The sequence below is a fragment of the Chionomys nivalis genome, chromosome 15 (genome assembly GCF_950005125.1).
Source record: "Chionomys nivalis chromosome 15, mChiNiv1.1, whole genome shotgun sequence".
NCBI classification, from domain to species: domain Eukaryota; kingdom Metazoa; phylum Chordata; class Mammalia; order Rodentia; family Cricetidae; genus Chionomys; species Chionomys nivalis.
In genome coordinates this window covers 36,340,403-36,352,440 of record NC_080100.1, presented here as the reverse complement: position 1 = coordinate 36,352,440, position 12,038 = coordinate 36,340,403, and the positions used below count along the sequence as shown (strand labels likewise).

At 40.1% G+C, this 12,038-nt stretch overlaps 1 protein-coding gene across 2 annotated transcripts in view; it reads right to left on the bottom strand.

Annotated features, from left to right (window-relative positions):
- Rab3c (RAB3C, member RAS oncogene family) overlaps positions 1-12,038 on the bottom strand; it is a 186,855-nt gene that overhangs the window by 14,295 nt on the left and 160,522 nt on the right. The window lies entirely within an intron of this gene.

Below are 12,038 nucleotides of genomic sequence, written 5' to 3'. Positions count from 1 at the left end.
CTGATTCATAGCCTTTAGCATAAAATGCTGTACCAACACTAGAACCCAATTCTAGAACATCTTCGTGACACCCAAGAGGAATTCTGCATCCAATGAGCAAGTCTCTGTCCATTCCCTGCCTGCCCCTTCTACTAAGTTCATTTTACTCTCCAGTTAAATTGTTCATCCCATATGGAATTTCTGGAAGTATCTGACACAGCATCTAGTAGAAGCAGGTGTCCAGCAGATGTTAGCTAATTACAGGATTGATTGCTATTAATTGGCTTGGAGAAGCTGGTAGATTGGAAATGGTGGGGAACAGAATCACGTACTCCTTTGTTCTCTGTTATAAAGGGACTGAACTTGTAAATAGTTTGTCAGCTCTATTATTTCTAGATGGAGTTTACCAAGCACGGACTTCCATATTATATCCTTGCAGGTTTGCTTCATGGGCAATTTGTTTTATCAAAAAAAGAGAAAAAAATCAAAGCATTTCTATTTACCCATGAGGAGAGGTGTTTCTGAAAAATGGGAAGAAGTGTCAAATTGTTCCACTCCCTCTAATAACTCTGGACTTCTTTTTTTCAAAATATAAAGTCTCTAAAAGTGTAGGAAAGCTAAGTTTCTCTTGGGTTAGCTTTCAGAGAGATAAGGGCCATTCATGATGTAAGAGCTACTGCTTGTATGCAATAAGTGCCATGCATTGCCAAGTAGAATTTGTTCCTTTAAGTCCATCACACATTTTCTTTGCAACTCCTTAACATTTCATTAGGCTTTCAATGATAAAGGAGATAATTTCCACCTCAGCCTATTAATGAACTGTCAACATGAACATTAATAGCTGTTCTTTGTAAAAGATTTTCAGTTTGTAATAGCATTTATATGCATTATCAACTAGCAAGCTATACTTTTTGTAAGAGACGCCCATGAAACAGAGCAGTAAATCTTAGTACATTTTCAGGTAACAGAGCCTGAACTAATGAGGTTTCATTGTGACATCCATAGATGGGAAATCTCTAGGAATCACTGTACTGTGTACTTTACCTGAATTTTCTTGCTTTGGGTCCAGACTATATGAAGTAGCCTTTGAAATATTCATATTACAGTTGAAAAATATAGATATATCACACATATGGAATGAAGGGTCCAAGAATAAGAATGTAAACAATGTAGATTCCAGAAATAAGAATGTAGAAATGAAGAAATATAAAGTTGTAAGCCTAGGAGAATGAGAACAGACTGTCAGCAGCTTTCTCAGTAGCTCGAGGATTAACTATTAACAGTGGGTTACTCCGCTTTACAACCCATAGCTCTATTTCCAAGGCCAAAGCATCTCTCTGCAAACTGAGAGCTAGCCTACAGATATGAGCTGAGTCAACTTTTAGGAGATAGATATATGACCTCTGGGTTACGCATTATCCCTGTAATGTGAACCTGGCAGCATCAGAGAGGAGCACACAGGTCTTCAGAAAACACTGCCTGGAAGTACCAAGGAAGACAATCAGTACAAACACTAGTTTAACTGAAAGACTCTGTAAATGGAGACTGGAAAGAAAGGCAACCTGTATCTGCGTTTTACCTCAAGATAAAAATTCCTTTGTTCACACCTAATGCTTAGTACACCTTACTATAAGAAGGTGGGTTCAGAAACTGGCCTTTGCCACAGCCTTACAAAATCCATCTCTGGCTGTGGTCTCAGCTGCCTGCTAAGCTTTTTGTGCCCCATGGAGATTTTTTATTTTATTTTTTTATTTTTTTCCTGGAATCTGGTTTCTGAAATAAAGTTTGCTTCTGGTTTATTAGACTTTGGTAGTCTGTCCCCATCTTTGCATGACACCCCGGACTCAACATGGAAAATTAAGGCCAGGATTAAAGTCTGGCTCCCCAGATCATGTTCTTTCCTCTAGGATGTTCCTAATGTCTGGTTTATGTTTTCTGTCATTGCTAGATCCTAACATTACAGAATAGCCTCTGTGGGCTTCATAAGAACAGTCACGTGACTCTACGCTATGCTCTAATGCTCCACAATTATTGCCGGTATATACTGATTTACAGAGTGGAGGCTTTCATAAAGATATTTTCATGCAACTATGTCTGGTACTTTTAGCCAAATTTACCGTTAGCAATTCCTAAAAGCCAGAAAGTTCTTCCTAAAACCTCAGTCTACTTCCATCCACAGGTAGCTCAGGCTGTCCAGAGTAGACATGAAAAGTTATGCCAAGCTTTACTTGAATGAGTTTCCCTTTTATGGTTGTAAATTCGGAAAATTGCAATTAATTCATCTCTTCTCTTGACAGTTTATATTTAGAAAAAAAATTCTCTGGAAGCGAATGATTTGCTCTTCGGACCCTGGCAAATGAAAAGGTAATGAAGGCTTTAGAATTTTTCCTTTAAACAATCACTTCCTTGTCAAATAAAACCAATCTGGGTGATTGGAAACATTAAAGTTAAAGGCAAAAGAAAAGCCAGGAGAGGGTATGGTGTCTGGACAGAGTAGGAAAGTCTCCTTGAAAGCCTTCACAGATGAAATACCACGTATGTGCATGGGGAAGGAGCATTCACCAACATCAAATAGTGTCCTGTGGGGGTTTGGGCTTGAGAGACCAGAGGAAGTCACCTGCAGAGAATAAAGTTAGTAAGTGCCACCAAGTGCACATAGCAGACAATCTACAGAAGCAACTCACCTACATAACCTTACCAATGACTTCTGGGGAGACTGGGATCCTAGTAAACACAGTTAGCAATCTACAAGAGCAACTCACCACACATAACCTTACCAATGACTTTTGGGGAGACTGGGACCCTTTCAAAAATTCATAAAGGATCAAGGCTGCCTCTTAGATTCTGGCATGGAGGGCATGATCTATCTCTTACCAGTGATCTAATAAGCCACAAGGCAGACTATCAGGGAATAATGGAGGGCATCTATAGAAGAGGAAGGGAAAAAAGCCGGGGCAAGAGAGCAATCACTGTCTACTGTAATCTAGAAGACTGGAGATGGGTATGTATGAAACCGCATGGGCGTAGCTTTGCCTGCACACTCCAAGAGGATGAGCGAGCCCATCCTACTCAATGGCATTTCCCTGAATGTCGTATGCCTGTCACTAGAAGCAATCACTAGAATAAGAAAACATCACTGGGACAGTTTGGCTGACAATTTGTTAAGTGTTGCTATTTTTAAATTTCAGATCAGTACTTAGTAAATTACATGAGATACCCAACATTAATATAACTTAGGGTTTATGTTGGATGTAGGCCGATTTAACTGTACTGAGCATGTTAAAGGAAGACTCCACTAATCTGTGATGTTTGATAGGCTAACTGTACTAACATCATTTCTAGTCTCTATAATGTTTTCAAATTACTGTTAAGTTTATTGGGACATATTACCATGGTTAAGTCAAACACATCTATATTCATAAAAGTGAAGCATTTACATTTCTTGGGGGCATTTTTTAATTAGAAATCAGTCCCCCATGAGTTAGTTAGTGGGGTTTATTCTCTGCTGCTCTCAGTTATGATAATTTTACTCTGAGAGAAAGAAATCACACCCACTAGTGTGTAAAGTTAATAAACAGAGCTGGACCTATGCCAGCTGCATCAGAACATCCTGGATTTGAGCCTTTTCAAATTTCAATGCTGAACACATCGAACTCATATAGATGAGTTTTGTTTGTTTGCTTGTTTATTCATTTATTTTACAGAGTTGGTAATTAAAATGGTAATTAAAATACTATTTACATTTCTTATATCCAACTTTAAAATATTAGTAACATTGTTCTTAGCATTTTGTGCTACTTAAAAAAGAAACACAAGATCAGCCATTTATACAGATATCTATCTATCTATCTATCTATCTATCTATCTATCTATCTATCTATTTGTTTTGTTTGTTTGTTTTCAAGACAGGGTCTATCTTTGCAACCTTGGCAGGCCTGGAACTCACTCTGTTGTCCCAGCTGGCCTCAAACTTACAGGAATCCATCTGTCTCTGCCTCCTGAGTACTGGGATTAAAGGCCTGTGCCACCACCACCTGGCTTATACAAATCTTTATTACCTGGAACCAGATTCATTTTAAATATCATTTCAAATATTTAAATATTTTTAAATCAAAAGATATATGTGTATGATCGAGAAGGGGAAATTAGTCTTATTATCCTGAGATAAAGAACCAACATGGGTTCTGAGTCAGATTCAAGGAAGAAAACAAGAGGATGGACACATAGGATGAGAGACTGAAGATCTTCAACGAAAACACAGTTTTGCAGACTGTGGCTCTTGGAAGGAATGGGGATTTCCCGGGGCCAAATATTGATTTGAAATAGTAAGAAATAGCCTAGAAAAGGCTACACAGGCTAGCTTTGTTGACTATAGAAAGTGATGGTAAATACTGGGATTTGCAAAGGTCTTGGGGTGTGTATGAGGTTGAGCCCTGACATCAAAGAGAAAATTTGGTATATTACTTAAAGGTGCTGTAGGGTGTGGTGCCCTGAGCCAGGCTAGACTACTTGTTATTCAAAGGGAAAGGCTTTTGAACTTGGAGGGAGTGCTGTGTGTGGTTATTGGGATGTGAGCATCAGCAGAAACCATTGTGAGCAACGTGGGATGCATAGGACGTAAGGTCTCTCCAGTCATGAAGAATATTCTCTGCGGAATGAGTTTCAGTTGCCAGTAAGGAGGACAGGGATCCCTAGAATTATGAAACATAGATCAAGAGCTAATAAGACACGACAAACTCAAAGCACCAGAAAAAGGAAACAGAAGTCCCTTCTTTTGCTAATACGCAGATGTAACTACATCTAAGTATACCCAACACATTGTAGAGTACCCTTGACCTATTTTCTACCTCATGGGAAAACTTAGCCAGAAAGAATGTGAGCCAGCAGAAACAATAGCGGGGTGTCTGCACGTCTCCACAGACAACTGTGTGCAGCCAGGTACTTAGAACATTTAAATAGCGTTGCCGGGACTCCCTGCCAATTCCAGAAGTTGGCAATCCCCTTCTTTCATAAACACTACAATTAAGATTTAAATAAATCTTTAAAAACTGCTGAAGAGCAGTCAGCGCAAATGTGGAGCAGGTGGTTTGAGTTTTAAAAATAGATGTTGGCGTGATGCTGTGCACCATTAGAGTTGCTGACTCTTCAGCCCAGTTTTATTGTGGAATTATTCTGCAAGGGCAAAGGGAAAACAATTTTTTTTTAGGTAGAAGGGGGGAAATCAACCTTCATTAAACTGGAATGCCTGAAGGCAATGTTATGGTCTCAGCTTGAAAAATGACCAGGATGGGAGTGTGCCTGTCACTGGCTGCTTATGGGTCTGCAGTTTTGGTGCTGTGGCTACTAAATGACCTTTGGTAAGTAGAACGCACACTGTTATGAGAAGCTGATGGCTATAAAATGAGATTAGGTAGGTGTGTGTGTGTGTGTGTGTGTGTGTGTGTGATGCGCTTGCCAACCACTGAAACAGTAGTTGACAATGCGACTATAGAGAGAGTCTCGGTGGCTGGATCTTATGATTAGCCTTGCTTTCTCATGTAAATTTCTTATGTCGTACAAAAATAGATAATGGAAACAACTTTTCAGAAGTTTACCTAATTTCACAGAAAAGAACAGGAGTGGCTACTTGCATTATGCAACATTAAGTCCCCATGCTGCTAAAGGACCTTCAAGTTTCCATTGCCCTGCAACTGTCTGTGAGTCAAAGTTACGGAAGCATTTAGACTGTCATCTTGAGGGGTGTCTGTCCTCAGGGTTGCATATGTGCTTTTGTATTCACACTGCCAAGGAATGGACTCTCACAGTTTTTGTCAGTTTGACATGTACATAGGTGCTCTAATCTCATTTGACCAATTTGTTGCATCAGATGGGCCTCTGGGCATGCTCTTGATTGCAAATTGACCTAGGAAGGCCCAGCTGACTGTGGCTAGTACTACCTTGGTTAGGCTGGCCTGGTTTATATGGAAAAGATGTCTGAACAACCCAGAGGAAGCAGGTAAGAAGTAAGCCAACATGGCTCTGCTTCTGTTCCTGCCTGAGGTTCCTGCCTTCTCTTCCCTGGGTGACTGACTAGAATCACTAAACCCAACAAGCTCTTCTTCAAGTTGCTCTTGGTCATGGTGTTTATCACTGAAACAGAAAGACAACTAGAGCATGCCCCATTTTCAGAGATTCTGGGTTTTTTGTTTGTTTGTTTGCTTTTTGTGTACATGTTTATGTTACAGTTCTGGTCAGATTTTTTAATGTTCCCCAAGTAATGCTGTAGTACATGCAGAACTGATGCTTGATTTACACCTTGGCCATGCATGCCCCTGTGAGATGCTCTGTGTCTGTTGGACTCCAAGCTTCCTGTCCATTACCTCCAATCTACTCTTTACACAGTGGCCTCAGGATATTTACTATTATATAATCCAGCTTTAAAATGATTCAATGCTATTCTCACACATGAGGATTAGCCTTATAAGCTATCTATTGTACTATTGGAACAGCACCCAACAAATGAAAAATTGATGTAGAGATATAGGTAAATATGTATAATACTTTCTTCCTATACTTCTCCTGACATTAAATACCCCAATTTTAGAAATGCTATCTTTGTACTTAGTCTGAAATTAAATCCAGTCTTGCCATTCCATTCTTTAAACCTGGCACTGATTCTGAAGAATGTGCACAGCCAATCCCAGTCTTTTCAGTCTGGGACAGGCCACTTTTATATGGGTTTAGAACTCTCTAGCACATGGGCTCTTCTTCATACAGGTAACATCACCTCTTTGTCCATCCATGAAAATCCTGGGTTTTTTTTTTTTCCCTTCAAGCCAGCTGCAAACACTGTCAGTGTGGCCTTTCTCCATGCCTCTGAATGGGGATGTTTTTCATCTCTTGACCTCCTCTAAAACTGGGTCTTCAATTCTGTTGGAGACCTACAGGATGGCTTGTGAAAGCCATTGCGTTTGTGGCCCTCTATAAACTGGAACCACCTGTGTCTAACCAATGATGAGTGCTCAACAACACTGAATGGAAAAACGAAAGGTTGAAGGAATGAACAAATGAAAATCATTCTGTATCACCTTCCCAAATTTCATTGTGAAGCAACCGCCTCCCTTGTCCATCAAGACGCAATCTCATGGCGTGACTCCTTGGCAGTTCAGAAAGAATTCTTGGCTTGCTGGCTTTAGCTCAACAGATTTTAATGAAGTCCCAGTGGACTTCTCTGAGCCTTACCGGACTGATGAACAACAACTCAGTCCACAATTTTTTTTTTTGATCTTCCCGGTCTCCTTGACAATGTCTGTACTGATTTGATGGGTATATTTTGAAGGAGAAAATTTGAACATGAGTGAGACTGTATTTAGGAGAAACATTCTCAGTAAGAACCAAATCCTTCCTGACTTCTGTCATGGGATCATGGAATCATTGGATGATCACAGGACTCAGGAGAAGAGCTTAAATAGACTTATGAGTCACATACCCTGATTTTCTCTTGGGCTTTGAGATGAAATGAAATCCAGTGAAAATCTATTCCATAACTCAAGTTATAATGTCTGGAGTAGAGCTTAGCCCTCAGGGACAGATGGCTGTTATCTTTACCCTAGTGGCTATTAATTAGGGTCAGTCCAAAGGTCCCAAAAGCTCAGAGCTCCCACAAGTGGACAACTGCACACACGGTTCCTTCCGTTCTCTCTCCTACCTTGGCTAGCAATGAGAGCCGGGAGTTTCAAGAACAAATTGAGAGTAAGAAAGTAGAAATCAGTACCCTGGGGTCACCAGGCTCAGTTACAACTAGAATCAGGGTTACTGAGGTTCACAGATAGACTTTCCCAACTAAATGGTAGTGATGCTTCATATCCTTCAGGTCTCTTTTCTTCAAGGACACAGGAGCCCAGGAGAAATAGTCCAAAGAGGAAAGTCCCATCTGCTAGTGCTGGGGTTTGCCTCGGTTGATTTATCTTTATCTTTTGGAAAACAATGACATATTCTGCCTGGTCCCCTTCACACATCAAGGGGTGCTGCTGCTTGAAAGACTACCTCATTCCACAGCTTTGCCTTTTCCCATCTTAAAAGATGATTCCCTTAAAAGAATTGTTTACTTAAGCCAGGAATTATCAAATACCTGTGGCTTAGAATTCACAGATAGAGAAGGTGTCTTTCTGTATCCCTTCCAGAAGAAGCTGCCCAACCATTGCACTGCAGGCCCCTTCTTTCAGGATAAACTGACAGCTCACATCTCTGTTCTCCTCCTGTTTGCTTTATGTATTCTTCATATATTGGAAAGCATTTCTGATATAGAAATCATACTTGAAGCTCTACAACATAGAAAGCGTTAAGAATGGTGATCAAATAAGTAGTTGAAACAAAAAATAATTAAATGACAAAAGAAAGGGAAGAAAATAGTCTAGCTTAGAAAGATGGTAAAATGTGTGTATATATTGTGGTTGTCAGAAAGCGTTATAGGGTGTCTCTGGAAGATGCTGAAATTGAGCAGTTTGGCCTCACAGACCATGAAATTACTTGAATGCAAAGTCACTGGGGATTTTATCCATTATTTGCCTTATTAGAAATATTAACATAAATTAAAACATATCAAAATTGTATCCTCAGAAACTATTAATAAATATAATTAGTTCTTTCCGGGAAGAACTTTAATTTCTCTTTAGTGTTTCTTTGACTTGTGTTGGATGACTTAGGCAACCTTCCCTCCAGAGATGATAAAAACAGTTAAAGTACTGAGCTTCTCACTTTAATTTTAAGGCAACACAAACTCTTTTCCACTAGGTTGTGGCTTTTGTTGTTGTTTTTTTTCTCCAAGGTAAATTAATTTTATTTGAAGAAAAATTCTATCTTTCCCTTTATCTTTACTTTTATTTCATTGAACGTTTAATGGTTTTCCTATCTAAAACTTAGGTTATGAGATGGAATCTGCTTATAACTGACAACATTTAACTATAGAATTTTAAAATACAAAGCATTTTAGATGTTGTTACAGGTTTCACTGTAGTAGATTAAATGCTTGGAAGCGCATGGGGAGAATGTCAGTTTGAGGATCATGTTCAGCTTGGGCAGGGATTCACCCTCTTCAAACACTCCCACCAGGGAAGTTAGTATGGTAAGAATAAAAATACTGATATGTAAAAGTAACATTTTTGCTTGTAGTGTAACTTCCTAGGTTTTAATTTTGAAAGTTTGTGGGGGAAGGTATTTGATGTTGGTGTTGATAAATTCATTTGAAACCCCAGTTCATTCAGCTAGAAGTAGAGACCTGAATCTGAATCATGGGTTCGCTGCTGGGGACGTGATTTGTCTGTTTTTAGGTTGATAAAGCCTCAGAGTGAATGAGAACTTCAAGGAAGTGTGTAGGGAGAAGTGTGGTGGGCTAGGGATGTAAGAAGCAGAGGGAAGAGGAAACCCAGGAGAGGGAACACAGCAATGGACATGGTGAAGGGATGGGGAGTGCCAGGGTTAATGATGAGGGACTACTTCTCAGGGCCAATGGAAGAAAACATGCAGGAGAAGGATGGCAGGGAAATGTTCACTGTCCACTCACAGGCTCTGTGATGGTTGTTTCTAGAAGGTAAGGTCATCTACCAGATCAATTACCAAGTACCCAGAATTTTATAAACACTTACTAAACGTTTGGTGACCTAAACATTAAATCAGACTTGCAAGAGCAGCCCATCCCCGCAAAATTACAAAGATCTCAGCTATAGTACAGTTTTGTCCAGTCTCCTCATTTGGATGAGCAAATGATACAAAGATAGACATCAGTAATGGAGAGTTAACCATAAACAGATAAATAAAGCTGGTGTTTTGAATCACGTGCCAATATGTGGAAATAACCTTAAAACATGCCTAATCTCCAGGAAATAGAATTTTATTGCTAATATTTTAAAAATATAATCCCTCAAAAGCTTGCTATTTAGATTAAGAGAATTATTAGTTTTTAGAATTGTCTCTCTGAATTGTTTGTAGAGGGTGTGTAGTGATGAGAATGAACCACTCATGAGGTAAATGATTCTCCAAGAAGGTACATTTGCAGGTTTCTATGACAACTGGTGAGTTTTATTGACTGAAGAGCCAAAAAAAAAAAATCAATTAGAGACTATTGGAAGAATTGGCACAGGAGCATAAAATCCATCTGTCTCACAATTTGAGAAATTTTCCCACATCTGTGCAGTGAATGCAGGGGGCATGTGAGTGTGTGTGTGTGCGTGTGTATGTGAAATATGATTAATAAAATCTCAGGGTAAGAAATTGGGGTTCAACATGAAGATCTGAAAAGCAAAACAGCCAGCCACTGACTCTTACCTCGATCTCAGTCTGAAATGGTGACCCTGCCTCCTGAATCTCAGAAGGAGACTGTGTTGAGAGCTGTCTCCTCCCATTTTATAATCTTCTCTGGGGCTGGGATTAAAGGCATGTACCACCGGTTTCTGTGGCAACTAGTGTGGCTACTGGGATGAAAGGTGTGTCTGTAAGGTTGACCAGTGAGACTGTTTTACTCTCAGATCTTCATGCAGTCTTTATTTATTAAAAGACATTTGAAATGTGTGACATGTGTGTGTGCTACTGCAAGTATCTAAAGAAGTACTTCTGTCATTCTAACATCTTTTCCATACCTGATCTTCTCCACAGCCAAGTGGTTTATTAGATGGATAAACAAAGTTTTTGACAATGCCATTGAGTAGCTCTTGATGTTACTCTATTTTTCCTGGAGCCAAATAGTTTTGAACTTTATTTATAAAGACAGCCTGCTTCTGCAGAGTCCTTCCTTCCTCCAGGCAGATGTCTAGCTAGATGATAAGTACAGGGCAAGAAAACGGAGCTTAAGGTAGCCACACAGGAATGCCCTCTCAGAGTCCCTATCTCTTTTATATAGAGGACACTCTCATGTCCACTCCTAACCTCCTGAGGTAGTAGGAAAAGTTACCAAGTTTCTAAGACTCTCAAACACTGGTGGCATGTGGAGAGGTCCTAGGACAGAGAATGTAGAGGCTATGAGCATTTATAGCAAGGTTAAATATCAACCTAGTGATGTTTTCATAGCTGGTTGCAGGGAAGTCTCATGGAAAGCATCCTGTAGTCATCCGGTGACAGCCTTCAGTGTAATGAGGTCATTGATCTCGCAAGAAAATCATAAAGCTTGGAGAATAGACTCTGCTCAGCTATTGAGATCTCCCAGTGGTAGACTGACCCACTGTGCTTCCACAGTCCACGCTTCCAATAATAGGGCAAAGCTTAGATCGTCCTTGACATGGCTGTGGTCTTCAAATTTGGTCTGACTCATTACTGGGATCAACTGTGAGCTGAGGCCATCATTACCGAAGAGGCAAAGCGGTGAGAGGCAGAGGAGAGTGACTGTGTCATCTGGTGTCAACGTGCTTTGTGACCTGTTGGTCATCTTCTCTCTATGTATGTGCACACTAGGTAGCAGGACTCCTCTGTGACTCTTACTCACAAAGACTCATTTGCTTTTACTGGCTTTAATTTTTTTTCTTCTTCTTTAGGGATCCTTCAAAACGAGTCTTGCTATTTAACCCATCTTCTCGCCATCCTCTCTATCAATTGCCTCTTCCAAGCGGCACTGCTTAGTCCCACCCGCCCTCTCCCTAGGTGTCTTCTCTGCTTGCTTATCCCCTACCTCCTGTCCCACTCCTGGTCCCATAGGTCCACCTAGCAGTGTTCTCTGTCTACCTGTTCCCTCCTACTTTGACCTGTGGCTTTCCTCTTGTCTCTGCCTTCTGTATCATAGACACCTCATTGACCTGTTCTGGTTTCCTTGTTAGTTTCACTGTATGTTCCTTTAATCTTGCCATGTGATCCCACATTATCATTATTATTTGCATCCTCTCCATTGTCTGATGCAATAGAAGACAAAGAATAGGTATTGAATACATATGTCTTGAATCAATCAGCTGCAAATCTCTCTTGAAATTCTCCCAGAGCCACCATGGCAATTTCCTCATCGGGTATGTTTTGTGTTTCAAATGGGCATTTCTAAAGCTCTGTTACACCTTCCAATTGGATATTATCTCTAAGGGTTCTGTTAAGTGGGGATAGGTTAT